This window comes from Schistocerca cancellata, chromosome 2 (assembly GCF_023864275.1).
Source record: "Schistocerca cancellata isolate TAMUIC-IGC-003103 chromosome 2, iqSchCanc2.1, whole genome shotgun sequence".
Classification (NCBI taxonomy): domain Eukaryota; kingdom Metazoa; phylum Arthropoda; class Insecta; order Orthoptera; family Acrididae; genus Schistocerca; species Schistocerca cancellata.
The window spans coordinates 271,936,801-271,956,609 of record NC_064627.1 but is presented as its reverse complement, the minus strand read 5'-3'; positions in this window follow the sequence as shown (position 1 = coordinate 271,956,609).

Sequence of the window (19,809 nt, the reverse complement as noted above, 5' to 3'; positions counted from 1 at the left end):
TCTTGACAGTTTTCAAAAGTAAGTTAATATCTAGGAACACCAAACTACAAGTATACAAATCATTGATTATACCAGTACTCACCTATGGATCTGAAACCTGGACTCTCACAAAAAAAGAGGAAAACAGATTAAGAGTATTTGAACGAAAAATTTTGAGAAAAATATTTGGACCCATAAGAGATAGGATCAGTGATGAATGGAGATTGCTAAATAACAATGAAATTTACAAATTATATAAAGACTCCGATATAGTGGCCAAAATTAAAGCCAAAAGACTGAAATGGATAGGGCATGTCATCAGAGCACCACCAAACAGGACCATCAAGAAAGTGACTGAAGAGATTCCCACCGGAAGACGACCTCTTGGACGCCCACGCATGAGATACTTGGACAATATTCAAGACGATCTCAGAAAACTAGGACATGACAGACAGTGGCAAATTACTTGTAAAGACAGAGCAAAGTGGTTCAACATTGTCCATTCTGCAGCAAAAAGCCTTCATGGATTGTAATGCTTAATAATAATAATAATAATAATAATAATAAGCTATAGGGAGAGCCGGGTCATATACAATATGTACAACAACCAAGAGGGAATAATAAGAGTGGACGATGAAGAACGAAGTGCTCGTATTAAGGAGGGTGTAAGACAAGGCTGTAGCCTTTCGCCCCTACTCTTCAATCTGTACATCGAGGAAGCAATGATGGAAATAAAAGAAAGGTTCAGAAGTGGAATTAAAAACAAGGTGAAAGGATATCAATGATACGATTCGCTGATGACATTGCTATCCTGAGTGAAAGTGAAGAAGAATTAAATGATCTGCTGAACGGAATAAACAGTCTAATGAGTACACAGTATGGTTTGAGAGTAAATCGGAGAAAGACGAAGGTAATGAGAAGTAGTAGAAATGCGAACAGCGAGAAACTTAACATCAGGATTGATGGTCACGAAGTCAATGAAGTTAAGGAATTCTGCTACCTAGGCAGTAAAATAACCAATGACGGACGGAGCAAGGAAGACGTCAGAAGCAGACTAACACTGGTATAAAGGTCGAAGCAAGGAGGACATCAAAAGCAGACTCGCTATGGTAAAAGAAGGCATTTCTGGCCAAGAGAAGTCTACTAATATCAAATACCGGCCTTAATTTGAGGAAGAAATTTCTGAGGATGTACGTCTGGAGTACAGCATTGTATGGTAGTGAAACATTGACTGTGGGAAAACCGTAACAGAAGAGAATCGAAGCATTTGAGATGTGCTGCTATAGACGAATGTTGAAAATTTGGTGGACTGATAAGGTAAGGAATGAGGAGGTTCTACACAGAATCGGAGAGGAAAGGAATATGTGGAAAAGACTGATAATGAGAAGGGACAGGATGGTAGGACATTTGCTAAGACATGAGGGAATGGCTTCCATGGTACTAGAGGGAGCTGTAGTGGGCAAAAACTGTAGAGGAAGACAGAGATTGAAGTACGTCAAGCAAATAATTGATGACGTAGGTTGCAAGTGCTACTCTGAGATGAAGAGGTTAGCACAGGAAAGGAATTCGTGGCGGGCTGCATCAAACCAGTCAGTAGACTGATGAAAAAAAAAAAAAAACAGCCACATGTGAAACGTCAGCCTCGACCTGCAACAAATAATGATACCCAAGTAGGTGTTTCAGCTGCTGTCGCGGCTAATCCGCACATCAGTAGCAGACAAATTGCGTGAGAATCGGGAATCTCAAAAACGTCGGTGTTGAGAATGCTACATCAACATCGATTGGACCCGTACCATATTTCTATGTACCAAAGATTGCATGGCGACGACTTTGTACGTCGTTTACAGTTCTGCCACTGGGCACAAGAGAAGTAACGGGACGATGAGAGATTTTTTGCGCGCGTTCTATTTAGCGACGAAGCGTCATTCACGAATAGCGGTAACGTAAAACTGCATAATATGCACTATTGATTAACGAAAAATCCACGATGGCTGCGACAAGTGGAACATCAGCGACCTTGGTGGGTTAATGTATGGTGCGGCAATATGGAAGGAAGGATAATTGGCCCCCATATTATCGATGGCAAATCAAATGGTGCAATGTATGCTGATTTCCTACGTAATGTTCTACCGATGTTACTACAAGATGTTTCACTGCATGACAGAATGGCGATGTACTTCCAACATGATTGATATCCGACACATAGCTCGCGTGCGGTTGAAGCGGTATTGAATAGCATACTTCATGACAGGTGGATTGGTCGTCGAAGCAACGTTCACAGGATCTGACGTCCCCGATTTCTCTCTGTTGGGAGAGTTGAAGGATATTTGCTATCGTGATCCACCGACAACGCCTGACAACATGCGTCAGCGAATTGTCAGTTCATGTGCGAACATTACGGAAGGCAAACAACTTGAGAGGAATATCGTTACACGTATTGCCAAATGCATTGAGGTTGACGGACATCATTTTGAGCATTTATTGCATTAATGTGGTATTTACAGGTAATCAGGCTGTAACAGCATTCGCTCTCAGAAATGATAAGTTCACAAAGGTACATGTTTTACATTGAAACAACCGAAATAAAATGTTCAAACGTACCTGCGTTCTGTATTTTAATTTAAAAAAACCTACCTCTTACCAACTGTTCGTCCAAAATTGTGAGGCATCTGCTTGTGACTATTACAGCGCCATTTATCACAAAGCGTAAAAACATTCATATTTGTTTACGTGCTACACGAATATTTAATCAAAAATGGGTGTTCCTACGAGGGCAGTTCAATAAGTAATGCAACACATTTTTTTCTGAAACAGGGGTTGTTTTATTCAGCATTGAAATACACCAGGTTATTCCCCAATCTTTTAGCTACACAACAGTATTTTTCAACGTTATCTCCATTCAATGCTACGGCCTTACGCCACCTTGAAATGAGGGCCTGTATGCCTGCACGGTACCATTCCACTGGTCGATGTCGGAGCCAACGTCGTACTGCATCAATAACTTCTTCATCATCCGCGTAGTGCCTCCCATGGATTGCGTCCTTCATTGGGCCAAACATATGGAAATCTGACGGTGCGAGATCGGGGCTGTAGGGTGCATGAGGAAGAACAGTCCACTGAAGTTTTGTGAGCTCCTCTCGGGTGCGAAGACTTGTGTGAGGTCTTGCGTTGTCATGAAGAAGGAGAAGTTCGTTCAGATTTTTGTGCCTACGAACACGCTGAAGTCGTTTCTTCAATTTCTGAAGAGTAGCACAATACACTTCAGAGTTGATCGTTTGACGATGGGGAAGGACATCGAACAGAATAATTCTTTCAGCGTCCCAGAAGACTGTAACCATGACTTTACCGGCTGAGGGTATGGCTTTAACTTTTTCTTGGTAGGGGAGTGGGTGTGGCGCCACTCCATTGATTGCCGTTTTGTTTCAGGTTCGAAGTGATGAACCCATGTTTCATCGCCTGTAACAATCTTTGACAAGAAATTGTCACCCTCAGCCACATGACAAGCAAGCAATTCCGCACAGATGGTTCTCCTTGGCTCTTTATGGTGTTCGGTTAGACAACGAGGGACCCAGCGGGAACAAACCTTTGAATATCCCAACTGGTGAACGATTGTGACAGCACTACCAACAGAGATGTCAAGTTGAGCCCTGAGTTGTTTGATGGTGATCCGTCGATCATCTCGAACGAGTGTGTTCGCACGCTCCGCCATTGCAGGAGTCACAGCTGTGCACGGCCGGCCCGCACGCGGGAGATCAGACAGTCTTGCTTGACCTTGCGGCGATGATGAAACACGCTTTGCCCAACGACTCACCGTGCTTTTGTCCACTGCCAGATCACCGTAGACATTCTGCAAGCGCCTATGAATATCTGAGATGCCCTGGTTTTCCGCCAAAAGAAACTCGACCACTGCCGGTTGTTTGCAACGCACATCCGTCACATACGCCATTTTAACAGCTCCGTACAGCGCTGCCACCTGTCGGAAGTCAATGAAACTATACGAGACGAAGCGGGAATGTTTGAAAATATTCCACAAGAAATTTCCGGTTTTTTCAACCAAAATTGGCCGAGAAAAAAAATGTGTTGCATTACTTATTGAACTGCCCTCGTATTTTAAAAAACTCAGTTGATATCCGTTTGTCCTATGGCAACGCCATCTAGCGGGCCAACCATAGCACCATCTAGTTTCCCCCTTCAAGCTAGACAAGTTTCGTTCTTTGTAGTTTTTCGTTTGACGCTTATTTCGTGAGATATTTGGCCCGGTCACGATCAATGGACCACCCTGTAGAGATAGCATGTCTCAGTACTTTTACACGAGACGTCCAACTTGTTGAGTCCATGCGCAGGGAAAAAGGAGGCCCGACACGATATTAGGAGGTATCCCATGACTTTCGTCAATTCAAATGGCTCTGAGCACTATGGGACTTAACATCTGTGGTCATCAGTCCCCTAGAACTTAGAACTACTTAAACCTAACTAACCTAAGGACATCACACACAGCCATGCCCGAGGCTGGATTCGAACCTGCGACCGCAGCAGTCACGCGGTTCCGGACTGAGCGCCTAGAACCGCACGGCCACCGCGGCTGGCGGCGTCGTCAATTCAGTGAGAACATCAAGTTGAATTTTGAAGTTTTATGTTCTGCGCTAGTTACAAATGGCAGAGATTTTTCAGCCTTAACTGTTGAAGTTCTTAAATTCTCACATAGTTATGCTTTTTGTTGGAAGTTTTTTTACTGATCGACGCCTTTCAGTTATTAGGTATTACTTTTGTACGTAATTTAACAGTTCCTCTCCTAATTTCTGACATGGAGTGAAACTGTTGTCAGATATAAGAGAAAGATAAAGCTAAGCGTGGGAGCAGGCTTACGCTGTGATATTTCAGATGAAATCTTCTCGGGATATGAGCAGAAAGCCAGAATTACCTTGAATCAACGCTGAAACAAGTTTCTTATCAGTAATCTTCAGACGAAGATGATGATTGGGAATGTGGTTGAAACGTTGCTTCAAGACGACGCTGCTACTGGCTGAAAACCATCCGAGAGTTTATGTGGTAATGAATCCAACGGCAAGAAGTTACTTAAATTTCCTTCTAATAGCATCATAAATATTTTCCTGCAGAAAAATAGAATAAAATGAAATAAAACTGGAAGGTAGTGTTATTCTTTGGTAAGATGTTGCGTTCTGCAGCGATTTACCTGGCTGTAAAACAGTACACAGTTATCGCTAGGGGAGCGATTCGCTCGAACTAAAGCTATTAATCTACCTGTCTCCCTTCCGCGAATACACGACTTGGAGCAAATAATCCGACGAAACTTCGACGAAAGGGGAAATAACTTGGTGCTGAGACGCCGACTTCAAGTCAAACGCAGCCACAGGGAGAGGAAGAGACAGAGGCGGAGGGAAGGGGAAGGAAAGTGTGATTCAAGTTTTAACGCCGCTGTGCGACGATAACTTGTGCGGTGGGTTATACGGCCACGCTACGCCGGCTGTTCCCGGAGCTGCGCCGTTGTCGCAAAGTAATATCCGTGAGTGCGAGCAGAGACGCGCCGGCAGCAAGTGGTTGCCTCTTTTAACAGCCCGCCCTCCGCACTCCCTACCCGCCCCCCCCCCCCCGCTAACACTCCCTCCATAGCCCACTCGGCCCTTCTAACCTCCACCCTGCTCACCCCCCCCCCCCCCGCCTTAGCTGGTACCATCTTCCGACCAGCCGCGGGGAGGGCACCGTGCGCTATCAGCGACATCTGCTGCTGCCAGAAGAATTAATTAGGGACCAGCTTATCTCCGAGACGTAGCGGGCGTCTTGGCCGTTGCCTTCCGAAAGGTGCTACCTCCTGGGAGACCGTCTACATCACTGACAAAAGCTACTACGAGCTAACTTATGCGGAACGTTGTTTTACGAGTACTGAGAGTGAACTATTAAACCAACATCGCGGACAAATCTTTGTGACACCCAGCAAAGAAGGTACGAGTTAACGATGTAGCATGCGAAGGTGTCATGCAATTACATTTAAATTCGGTATTTAATGTATTATGTGTTCTATTGTGCAAAGGATTTTACGTTTCATTGAAACCGCATAAAATACACTTCTGGCCATTAAAATTGCTACACCACGAAGATGACGTGCTACGGACGCGAAATTTTACCGACAGGAAGAAGATGCTGCGATATGCAAATGATTAGCTTTTCAGAGCATTCACACAAGGTTGGCGCCGGTGGAGACACCTACAACGTGCTGACATGAGGAAAGTTACCAACCGATTTCTCATACACAAACAGGAGCTGACCGGCGTTGCCTCGTGGAACGTTGTTGTGATGCCTCGTGTAAGGAGGAGTAATGCGTACCATCACGTTTCCGGCTTTGATGAAGGTCGGATTGTAGCCTATCGCGATTGCGGTTTGTCGTATCGCGACATTGCTGCTCGCGTTGGTTGAGATCCAATGACTGTTAGTAGAATATGGAATCGGTGGGTTCAGTAGGGTAATACGGAAAGCCGTGCTGGATCCCAACGGCCTCGTATCACTAGCAGTCGAGATGACAGGCATCTTATCCGCATGGCTGCACCGGATCGTGCAGCCACGTCTCCATCCCTGAGTCAACAGATTGGGACGTTTGCAAGACAACAACCATCTGCACGAACAGTTCGACGACGTTTGCAGCAGCGTTGACTATAAGCTCGGAGACCATGGCTGCGGTTACCCTCGACGCTCCATCACAGACAGGAGTGCCTGCGATGGTGTATTCAACGACAAACCTGCGTGCACGAATGGCAAAACGTCATTTTTTCGGATGAATCCAGGTTCTGTTTACAGCATCATGATGGTCGCATCCGTGTTTGGAGACATCGCGGTGAACACACATTGGAAGCGTGCATTCGTCATCGCCATACTGGCGTATCACCCGGCGTGATGGTATGGGGTGCCATTGGTTACACGTCTCGATCACCTCTTGTTCGCATTGACAACACTTTGAACAGTGGACGTTGCATTTCAGATGTGTTAAGACCCGTGGCTCTACCCTTCATTCGACCCCTACGAAACCCTACATTTCGGCAGGATAATGCAAGACTGCATGTTGCAGGTCCTGTACGGTCCTTTCTGGAAACAGAAAATGTTCGACTGCTGCCCTGATCAGCACTTTCTCCAGATCTCCCACCCATTGAAAAGTCTGATCAATGGTGGCCGAGCAACTGGCTCGTCACGATACGCCAGTCACTACTCTTGATGAACTGTGGTATGGTGTTGAAGCTGCATGGGCAGATGTACCTGTACACGCCATCCAAGCTCAGTTTGACTCAATGCCCAGGCGTATCAAGGCCGTTATTACGGCCAGAGGTGGTTGTTCTGGGTACTGATTTCTCAGGATCTATGCACCCAAAATGCATGAAAATATTATCATACAAAAACAGCATTTGACCGGCGTTGCCTGGTGAAACGTTGTTGTGATGCCTAGTGTAAGCAGGAGAAATGCGTACCGTCACGTTTCCGACTTTGATAACGGTCGGATTGTAGCCTATAGCGATTGCGGTTTATCGTATCCCGACATTGCTGTTCGCGTTGGTCGAGATCCAATGACTGTTAGCAGAATATGGAATCGGTGGGTTCAGGAGGGTAATACGGAACGCCGTGCTGGATCCCAATGGCCTCGTATCAATAGCGCGCGAGATGACAGGCATCTTATCCACATGGCTGTAACGGATCGTGCTGCCACGTCTCGATACCTGAGTCAACAGATGGGGACGTTTACAAGACAACAGTCACCTGCACGAACAGTTCGATGACGTTTGGAGCAGCATGGACTACCAGCTCGGTTACCCTTGACGCTGCATCACAGACAGGAGCGGCTGTGATGGTGTACTCAACGACGACCCTGGGTGCAAGAATGGCAAAACATCATTTTTTCGGATGAATCCAGGTTCTGTTTACAGCATCATGATGGTCGCATCCGTGTTTGGCGACATCGCGGTGAACGCACATTGGAAACGTGTATTCGTCATCGCCTTACTGGCGTATCACCCAGCGCCAAGGTATGGGTTGCCATTTCGGTCACGTCGTGTTTGGATTGACGGCACATTGAACATTGGACGTTACATTTCAGATGTGTTACGAACCCTGACTCTACCCTTCATTCGGTCCTTGCGAAACCCTTCATTTCAGCATCATAATGCACGACCACATATTGCAGGTCCTGAATGGGCCTTTCTAGATACAGAAAATGGTCGACTGCTGCCTTCACCAGCACATACTCCAGATCTCTCACCAACTGAAAACGTCTGGTCGATGGTGGCGGAGTAACTGGCTCGTCACAATACGCCAGTCACTACTCTTGATGAACTGTGGTATCGTGTTGAAGCTGCATGGGCAGCTGTACCTGTACACGCCATCCAAGCTCTGTTTGACTCAATGCCCAAGCGTATCAAGGCCGTTATTACGGCCAGAGGTGGTTGTTCTGGATACTGATTTCTCAGGGTCTATGCACCCACATTGTGTGAAAATGTAATCATATGTCTGTTCTAGTATAATATATATCTCCAATGAATACCCGTTTCTCAGCTGCATTTCTTCTTGGTGTAGCAATTTTAATGGCCAGTAGTGTAAGTAAGAGTACCGCTGTTTGTATAATGGAAAGAACTAAAAATTACGTAGAGGGTTTCTCGTTCAGGAATCGGATTTATTTGCTGCTTAGTTGCGATTAGACCGTTCAACGCGTTCCGTAAGTATGGAATGGATGGTCTTAGTATGGTTGTAGTTGCCCCATGTAGCACCTCTACAGCCCCAGGAAACTAGCAGCTGGCAGCACAGAAGCAGGATGTAACGGGTGTGAATGCAGATATTCATGCTGGTTACTGTGGACGACGTGCCGAACATCAGTACATTAGTACAAAACTGTTAAGTCTTTCGTGGCCACTTGTTGACAAACTGCGTATTGGCTTCTGTCTCGGGTTCTTCGGCCGACGTTCATCTAATGATTTTACTGACGTTTCGCCAGCAGGAGTGGCTGACACTGTCAAAGCTTCACCTTCCATTGCCGGTGGTGAACTGGAGCCGAGCTCGCGGCCGCAGACTATATGTACCATGCGCGTCAACGTCCGAGGGCTTCTCCGCGGTCATTTCCGCTGCGTTTCTCCTCTTGCTACCTGCGACGGTCGTTCGCTGCAGTATGGGAAGGCAGGATCCGTTTACCTTAAGGCTTTCCTCTTTCTTATTGAAGCTGTTCGCGTGTTTTTGTATTACTGCAGCTTCTCTGAACAAGCGCGTTTGATAGTGCTTCTCTACAGCCAGAACTTCCGTGTCGGCGAATTTTTTACGTGGTCGATCTCATTCAGTGCGTGCTCTGCCGCGGTCGATTTATACACGTGCCCCAACCTGCAACGTCGCTTATGTTCTATGATCCTGGTGTTGATTGATCGTCCAGTCATTCCGTCATAAGCTTTTCCGCTTCTGCGTGGTATGCGGTATATTACCGACATTGCAAGTGGGTCCCTTTTCTCCTTTGCCGATCTAAGACACTCTTTGATCTTCCTTGTCGGTTTGAAAATCGTCTTTACGCCATGTTTGCGCAATATACGGCCGATTCTATCCGTCACTCTGGGAATGTGTGGCAGAAAGGCCGTACCCGACATTTCTTTTTCTGTTTCCTTACTTCACCGAGTGTTTGCTTCTGTTATACTTGTAATACAATTTGTGGACTACCCATTGCTACTCAGAACACTTTCCAGGTGTTGCATTTCTCGTCTGAGGTGCTGCGGCTGAGATATTCGTAGTGCTCGTATTACGAGCGTATTAATCATGCCTCTTTTCTGGCTCGGATGGCGGTTTGATAGTTTCTGCAGGTATCGGTCCGTGTGTGTCGGTTTTAGATTCACGCTGTGTCCTAGGTTTTCGCCATCCCTTATGACCAGCGCATCTACAAATGGCAGTTTTTTGTCCTTTTTTACTTCCATGGTAAATTTTATGTTGGCATGGAGGCTATTCAAGTGTCTTAGGAAGTCACTGAGCTATTCATCACCATGGCTCCATACAAAGAAAGTATCATCGACGCATCTGTACCATACCTTAGGTTTGCAAGTCGCCAAGTCCAGTGCCTGTGCTTCGAATTGTTCCATGAAGAAGTTGGCCACCACTGGAATAAGAGGAGTACCCATGGCGACGCCTTCCAGCTGTTAGTAGAAATCGCCATTCCACGTGAAATGGCTCATGGTGAGAGATGCATGGAAGAGCTTTGTGATGTCTTGCGGGAAAATGGAACCTATGTGCTCCAGAGTGTCACTGAGTGGCACTTTCGTAAACAAAGAAACAACATCAAAGCTGACCAGGATGTCGTTAGGAGCAAGTTTCAGTTTCTTCAGCTTCTCAATGAAGTGTCCTGAGTCCTTTATGTATGTGTCGGTCTTCTCCACGTGTGGCTGGAGCAGACAGGCCAAGTGTTTGGCCAGTTTATACGTCGGTGAGCCAGGAGCGCTAACAATCGTTCTTAGTGGAACGAATGTTCAAATGTGTGTGAAATCTTATGGCACTTAACTGCTAAGGTCATCAGTCCCTAAGCTTACACACTACTTAACCAAAATTATCCTAAGGACAAACACACACACCCATGCCCAAGGGAGGACTCGAACCTCCAGCGGGACCAGCCGCACAGTCTATGACTGCAGCACCTTAGACCGCTCGGCTTCTTAGTTGAACGTTGTTCTTATGGATCTTTGATAATCCGTATAGCTGAGGTGGTAGGACTTCTGTGTTGCGCAGGTTTCTCTGTATGTTCGCCGGCAGAGAGGACGCCTTGATTAATCGATTCGTATTCCGTATGATACGCTGCGTCGGATTTGTGCTTAGTTTACGGTACGTTGTCGGATCTAATAGGTCTCGGATCTTTTGCTCATAATCTTCGGTCTTCATTACGACGGTCGCATTCCCCTTATCGGGAGGCAGTACCAATAATCTCTTGTTGACGTTGAGATTCTTAATGGCTTGCATCTCTTCTTTCTTCAGGTTGCAAGCTGGTGGTTTTGGTTGGCGCAGTATCCTGGCTGTTTAGATGCATACTTCCTTTGCCCTTTCACAAGGAAGGGTCCGAATGGTTGCTTCGGTGTTGGCAATGATGTCGTGAATCGCCTTGTCGGTCTGCTTCTGGCATCTTTCAAACTTTTTCTTCTGTCGCTCGGTGCAGCGCTCGAGTTCGTTCTGCATTCTCCTGTGAGTGATGCTGTCGATCTCGTCCCAGGCGTCTCGATGCATTCTGCTACTTAATTGATAGAAAATGTCTAAAAGTTCCTAATCCATTCTTGCCAAGTCCCTCCGAGTTGTATGAATTCGCTCACGAAGAAAAGCTCGTTTCATTCTGTCGTAGATACGATGTGCTTGGGCGGTGGTGGATAGGCGCTTACGTTTCAAGAAGTTCTGTGTAGCACCTTCATCTCGGCACCGTGACAGAAAGGCGAGAGAGGACGTCAATCGCGCTTTCTTCTTCCGTCGTTGGTCAAGGCTCCGGTACAGTCTGCTAATCTCCTCCCCGTAGAGGCGTAATACAAAACTGTTCAGGCTTTCGTGGCCACTTCTTGACAAACTATCTACCGGCTTCTGTCTCGGGTTCTTCGGCCGATGTTCATCTAATGATTTTACTGAACATAAGCGACATTGCAGGTTGGGGCACGTGGAGAAATCGGCCGTGGCAGAGCACGCATTGAATGAGACCGACCACGTAATAAAATTCGCCGACACGGAAGTTCTGCCTGTAGAGAAGCACTATCACTCGCGCTTGTTCAGAGAAGCTGTAGAAATACAAACACAAGCGAACAGCTTCAACCAGAAAGAGGAAAGCCTTAAGGTAAACGGATCCTGCCTTCCCATACTGCAGCGAACGACCGTCGCAGGTAGCAAGAGGAGAACCGCACCGGAAATGACCGCGGAGAAGCCCTCGGACGTTGACGCGCCAGGTACATATGCACTCCTGGAAATGGAAAAAAGAACACATTGACACCGGTGTGTCAGGCCCTACTTGCTCCGGACACTGCGAGAGGGCTGTACAAGCAATGATCACACGCACGGCACAGCGGACACACCAGGAACCGCGGTGTTGGCCGTCGAATGGCGCTAGCTGCGCAGCATTTGTGCACCGCCGCCGTCAGTGTCAGCCAGTTTGCCGTGGCATACGGAGCTCCATCGCAGTCTTTAACACTGGTAGCATGCCGCGACAGCGTAGAGGTGAACCGTATGTGCAGTTGACGGACTTTGAGCGAGGGCGTATAGTGGGCATGCGGGAGGCCGGGTGGACGTACCGCCGAATTGCTCAACACGTGGGGCGTGAGGTCTCCACAGTACATCGATGTTGTCGCCAGTGGTCGGCGGAAGGTGCACGTGCCCGTCGACCTGGGACCGGACCGCAGCGACGCACGGATGCACGCCAAGACCGTAGGATCCTACGCAGTGCCGTAGGGGACCGCACCGCCACTTCCCAGCAAATTAGGGACACTGTTGCTCCTGGGGTATCGGCGAGGACCATTCGCAACCGTCTCCATGAAGCTGGGCTACGGTCCCGCACACCGTTAGGCCGTCTTCCGCTCACGCCCCAACATCGTGCAGCCCGCCTCCAGTGGTGTCGCGACAGGCGTGAATGGAGGGACGAATGGAGACGTGTCGTCTTCAGCGATGAGAGTCGCTTCTGCCTTGGTGCCAATGATGGTCGTATGCGTGTTTGGCGCCGTGCAGGTGAGCGCCACAATCAGGACTGCATACGACCGAGGCACACAGGGCCAACACCCGGCATCATGGTGTGGGGAGCGATCTCCTACACTGGCCGTACACCACTGGTGATCGTCGAGGGGACACTGAATAGTGCACGGTACATCCAAACCGTCATCGAACCCATCGTTCTACCATTCCTAGACCGGCAAGGGAACTTGCTGTTCCAACAGGACAATGCACGTCCGCATGTATCCCGTGCCACCCAACGTGCTCTAGAAGGTGTAAGTCAACTACCCTGGCCAGCAAGATCTCCGGATCTGTCCCCCATTGAGCATGTTTGGGACTGGATGAAGCGTCGTCTCACGCGGTCTGCACGTCTAGCACGAACGCTGGTCCAACTGAGGCGCCAGGTGGAAATGGCATGGCAAGCCGTTCCACAGGACTACATCCAGCATCTCTACGATCGTCTCCATGGGAGAATAGCAGCCTGCATTGCTGCGAAAGGTGGATATACACTGTACTAGTGCCGACATTGTGCATGCTCTGTTGCCTGTGTCTATGTGCCTGTGGTTCTGTCAGTGTGATCATGTGATGTATCTGACCCCAGGAATGTGTCAATAAAGTTTCCCCTTCCTGGGACAATGGATTCACGGTGTTCTTATTTCAATTTCCAGGAGTGTAGTCTGTGGCAGCGAGCTCGTTCACCACCGGCAATGGAGGGAGAAGCTTTGACAATGTCAGCCACGCGTGCTGGCGAAACGTCAGTAAAACCATTAGATGAACGTCGGCCGAAGGACCCAAGACAGAAGCTAATAAGCAGTTTCTCATCTTTACATTAGTATTTACTTAATGCGCAGACTAATTATAGCTACTATGAGTAGTATGTTTTTAGGTTGGTTAGTACTGCCAAGCGTATGTGGCAAGAGCAAGCCATTAATGCTTATTTTCCGCTTGGCAGCAGGTCAGATGTTGAAGTGAGGACGCTGCAACACAGAATGGTTAGACTATGGATAGAGGCGCAGGAGTAGTCTACTTATTGGTGCAGTTACGACCATGCTGAAAACATCAGATCGTAAAGTTTGTGACCTGACTGTGGGGATTCTGTTTGAAAAAACGAACAAAACACTAATGTATGCACATAATAAGGTACCACATATAGAAATAACAGCACTCACACCAGTTGCACCCTGTATGGTGTGCATTCGACCACGCAGAATCGCACAGCCACTTCGCGTACCTCGAGTTAGGAAATAGTTTTTATTCTATTTTATTTATTTGTTTTTGTAGCAGAAGCAGTATCGACTTGGACGGTGCGATGACACAGGGACCACCACGGACTGCCAGGGTGACAGCCATTGCTGTGTCTTCCGCTGATCTGGAAACATACACACTCGCTGGCAGTAATGTGCCTACTGACAACTTAGTACGCGAAGTACTACGCGGTCTTTTCAGACGAGTTTCCCTTCTGCGAAAAGCATCATGTTGACATTTCTGAGTGTGGAGGCTCTGAGGAGGCTGAAAATTGTGAGACCGGTTTCGTCGTCATCATGATAACCCGTCATCTGATGTGATGGTATCGCATGCCTTTCGATACCAAAACAATCATCTCTCGTTTGCATAGCTGACGTTACATTTATGTGTTGAGGCTAGTGGCTATGCCCTACTAGTAAGGGACGGGTCTTTCGGAAACAGTGTTGCCAGTTATGGAGATCAGAAAGGAAATTCCCTTTTAATTCGAATACTTAATTTACGTCGATAAAATTGATATGCTTCAGCACTAGTGCTTGTCAGTAGATAACAGATGCAGTCTTGCTGTTCTTTTACTCTTAATTCATATTTGCATACTATATAGATGTGGGAAATGTTGGAGGAACCGTGAGGCGATTAGCAAGTATGAGCACTAGCTGAAGCCGAAAGAGAGTCGCACCCCAGGGACAAGTTGTTAGGAACGCAGCAGGGGTGGTCTGATGGATCACTTGCCACCAGACAGAGGCTGTTGCCGCGCACAGGCGCCACAGGTTCAAAAATGGTTCTGAGCACTATGGGACTTAACTGCTGAGGTCATTAGTCCCCTAGAACTTAGAGCTAATTAAACCGAACTAACCTAAGGACATCACAAACATCCATGCCCGAGGCAGGATTCGAACCTGCGACCGTAGCGGTCTTGCGGTTCCAGACTGCAGCGCCTTTAACCGCACGGCCACTTCGGCCGGCTACCCGGCGCCACAGGAAGTTGGGTCATTGTGTAGCATCTCCCGTAGACAAACGCCTAGCGAAAGCGTTTTACGACCAGTAAATGGAATGAGAATTCGGCATCTTTTTCTGGAACGCACCTTTGTACACAAGATGGTACAAGCACACGAAACGAAAAGTCTCAGTGATGCATTGGGGACGCTGGGTCCTGGGATTCTGAAGTCGTGGGAGACCGCTGTGCTCTCTCTGAATCTGCAGAGAAACGATGTTTATTTGACGTGAAACCTGCCGTTATTGGCTAACACAAATAAAATAAGTTAGAAGGAGACAACGGATGGTAACAGGGCAGAGCACCTCGTTGGCCTCACTGGCCATTGGGTAACCAGTCAGGGGAAGGAGACGAGTTTTCGTTACGAACAGTTTGATCGGTCAGCGCTCAGAAGATTCGGTGCCCACGCTATCAAATACCACGAGAAATGGAAAAGGCAGCAATGTGAGGTTTCATATTCCTTCACTTTCGACTCAAATTGAGTTGAGAAAGTAGAGTTCCAAGAACAAAATCCGGAGTCTACGCCGTCCGACACCGAGAGCTGCTGCTGAGGTTCCTGAGACGGTGCATTTGGGGCTAATTTGCACTTAACCGATGGCGAGGTTCGCTGGTTCCTTCAGTGGTCGATTCTACAGCCTCTTGACCCGTCACCTGAAGTTCTAGGGTGAGATCACGCCACAGCCATGAGACGAGGTGTAGGCGAATTCTTCATAATCTGATTATTTCGAGTTTAACTCTGAAGTTCAGCATTTTGTCACTAATGAACAGTTTACTTTCTAACATCGCCCGCAGATGTGACGTTTTCTGTAGCATGAGCTACATCCATTAACATTACGATAAATAATAGGCGTTCTGTGATTATAAGTAAATTTCTTGTCAGAACATTTGCTTTCCTCCCCGACCACCAAGTCAGATATGTGAAGTATGTCAAAGTTGTCATAGGTTACCATCAGTTGTTAACTTGTCTATAATTTAATCATGTTGATGTGTCCACAGGTTACCTGACTTTAATATTCATTTTTTTGTAATAAATCGAGCCATAACTCTTGTTTCGTTTAATATTATAAGCTCTCCAGTCACAATTTTTATTTATGAGTTTTATCGACGCCTACCAGAATTCAGTTTAAACAACCTGAGCGTCATCCCTCGTTGAGTAGAGAGAAGAATAAAACATTAACGACCACCGACGTTATCCCTGAGTTCTCCGTGATGTTATCATTGAACAAGACAACGCAAGACCGAATGTTTCTCATGGGGTCCTGACCTACCTGCGCGACACAGAGTTTTCAACTATTACACTGACCGACGTATTCTCCAGATGTGTCATACAGCGAAAACAGCTGGTTCGGTGTTATCGAGACACTTGCACCACTGTAACTGATGAACACTCTCACAGAGTGGAAGCATCACTGGGTGACGTATCTTATCTGTCTTCAAATCTCTGTTTAACTCGATACTCAGAGGTGGCACCTCTGAGCACAAAATTTCGTTGCCTGCATATGCCAAATGATCTATAAATCGCTTGTGTTGTTCCTACTGTGCTGCTTGCCATCAGTTAGTGGATTTTGTTATTTACTATCCGTCTCGCTGTTGAAGTTTTAGTGGCTGGCGGTGTACACATACAACTGTGAACAGGTAATAGAAGTAGTAGGCTGACACAGTCGAAGAAAACTTTTTCAATAGAACATTCTAATGATATCAGAGTTTGATATGGCAACGACAAATTAATTCCCGTTAGCAAAAAATGTTCAAATGTGTGTGAAATCTTATGGGACTTAACTGCTAAGGTCACCAGTCCTTAAGCTTACACACTACTTAACCTAAATTATCGTAAGGACAAATACACACACACCCATGCCCAAGGGAGGACTCGAACCTCCACCGGGACCAGCCGCACAGTCCGTGACTGCAGCGCCTAAGACCGCTCGGCTAATCCCGAGCGGCAATTCCCGGTAGCGTACACCAGGAGCCAAGCATTTTATGGTTTATGGATTATCTGATGCACCATATGAAATGTGCTGTAGTCAGTGTGAAAAACTAACTGGGCATCTGAAGTGCGAAATGTACGATATTAACCATTAGAAGTGGGGAGACGTGTCTAGCCGCACGGAGTGACCTCGCGGTTAGAGGCGCCATGTCACTGAATGCGCGGTCTCTCCCGCCGGAGGTTCGAGTCCTCCCTCGGGCATGGGTGGGTGTGTTGTTCTTAGCATAAGTTAGTTGAAGTAGTGTGTAAGTCTAGGGACCGATGACCTCAGTAGTCTGGTCCCATAGGAATTCACACACATTTGAACATTTGGAGGTGTCTACTGAACCTTGGGAGTAAAGAGGGAAAAGATAATGGTGCAACTACCAATGCATGCTGGAATTTTTTCCTCGGGGCTGGTAGGTGCATTAAATCGGAAGATCTATATATGCAAACTGTATACTCGTAATATGCAAAGTATATTAAGATGATTTTGAGGTAGTAATTAGGAAAATATTGATATCTTAACCCAACATTAGAAAAGATGGTGTAAGTCCAAAGTTTCCCATTAGCATTCAATCCGAGGATTGAAGTGTAGCAGACTTCCAGTCTTCACGTCCTTCTGCCGTCTTCTTCATTTCTGTGCGGTAGCTAATGCGGACGTCTTTTATAATTAGGAGTGCGTGCTGAAAAGTAAAGGCTCCAATTTATTAATGTGAAAACTCTTAAAAACTTATCAAATAAAACGAACGTTATTAATATTATACATCTTTATTCTTCATGTCCACGCATTTGTCGCCCTCTGCCTAGTTGCAGCGTGTAACATAGCGCTGCGCAACGTAACTATGTTAGTGCGTTAGAAACAGCGTGCTGTAATCGAGTTTCAAATTCGAAGATTTCTTCCACACGTGGACTAACCTCTCCTTCAGCATGACAATCCTAGACCACACAAGAGAGCTGCGTCATCTGCAATAAAGCGACACCGTGGGTTCCCTGTCATCGCCGGCCGATGTGGCCGAGCGGTTCTAGGCGCTACAGTCTGGAACCGCGCGACCGCTACGGTCGCAGGCTCGAATCCTTCCTCGGGCATGGATGTGTATGATGTCCTTAGGTTAGTTAGGTTAAAGTAGTTCTAAGTTCCAGGGGACTGATGACCTCAGAAGTTAAGTCCCATAGTGCTCAGAGCCATTTGAACCATCCCTGTCATCGATCTTCCTTCATACAATCCCGACTTGTTCCTGTCTGATTCTAATAAGTGCCCAAAACTTAAAAAGATATATCCGAGGATCTCACTTTGATAGTGGTGAAACGGCGCAATCAGAAGTGACGTTATGACTCCGTTAACAAAGTCAGTCATTCTGCAGTGACGGTATCAACAAATTGGTCTCTCGTCTGGAGAAATGTGTTCGTTGCCACTGTGACTATGTTGAGAAATAAACATGTAGGCGTGAAGAATAAAGATGTAGAATGTTAACGAAGTTCATTTTAACAAATTTCCCTCATGTCTAAATAGATGACCAACAATACAAACTCTGCTTGTATTATTCCATAAGCACTTCTCACCCACTGTTGAAACTACGACTTTCGTGGTTTCATCAGTCCACTTGATTTTTTGGATATTGTTGTAACTGCGCATCCCAGAAGGATTAATCTTTCCCAAACAGTATTATTAGAATTCTGTTCCGTATTTCTAGGTTGATACTTTTAGGTTAATTATTTGTTATTTTTGTTGGAGGTACTTTTTGAGTTCGCAATTATGCTTCTTAATTCTTCTTCGATTCTTCCATCTCTTGTGCTCTTGTTTCGATGTCGAATGATTGACGACTTAGCAAAAGCGAAGTAACTGTTGCACACTACACATAGGACATGCAGTGGGCCTGCATCATCTTCCGTGTGTTACAGCAATCTCTTTTACTGAGAAGTCCACGATAGAAATGAAAAGAAATAAAACCACTTGTCATTTTGTACTGTTGATGTACAAGTAGAAAACATCAGCCTTTGGACCAGTTAAAATGAGGGAAAATGGTCCCAGATTAACTGATTTATCATAGACATTTTGTCAACATGGAGATGGCTTAGCTTGCGAAGTGACAGCAGACACGTACAGGTCACGCAAGCACCAGGACTCGTTGTCAGACCAATTATTGAAGGAAGGGGTATCCCATTACGAAGCAAGTCTCGTGTGTTGGGAGGTTTAACTTTAGGTGAAATCATAAGCTTCCCTTCGTTTCCACATTGAAGTTTGCGTATATATGCCGTGATAACTACCTTTATGTTAAAGTACAATCTTAGTATTCTGAAGTAGTTGTTTTCATACTACAAAATTACCGCCTATGAGGGGCAGTCAAAAGAAAACCAACCACCCGCTCAACTGGACCACGAAATGGTTCCATTCAGAAGTAATCAACTCACACGTTAAGACATTTATCCTATTGGGAGATGAGAAGATCAATTCCTGTTTCGTACAACTGGGCCGGCAGTTTACCTATCCAAAACCGTACCCACTCTTGCATATCCTCGTCCGACTGAAACTGGCGTCCACGCATATCTTTCTTCAGATGTGAAAGTCGTACAGTGAAAGACCCTGCCTGTACAGAGGATTTTGCAGTGTTTCCCAGCCAAATCGCTGAAGAGTTGCCTTCGTCTGATTTTCAGCGTGGGGGCGGGCGTACAGGATGATTCCGTCTGACAGCATTCCGACAGCCCGAGGGATACTATAGAGCCCACAGTGGAAACATTCTACATCTCGACCACCAAAGAAATCCAGAATTCAGGTAACGTCATGATAACTTTCTTCTCTGACTGCAGGGAACCTCTGCTTAACTAATTCCGCAAGCGTGGAACCACAATCAATTCGAAGCACTATGAAGCTACTTAGCAGAAACTGCGACACCCCATGAAGTCTGTAAAGCAAGCTTGGGAGCGATCTGCGGCAAGTCGATAG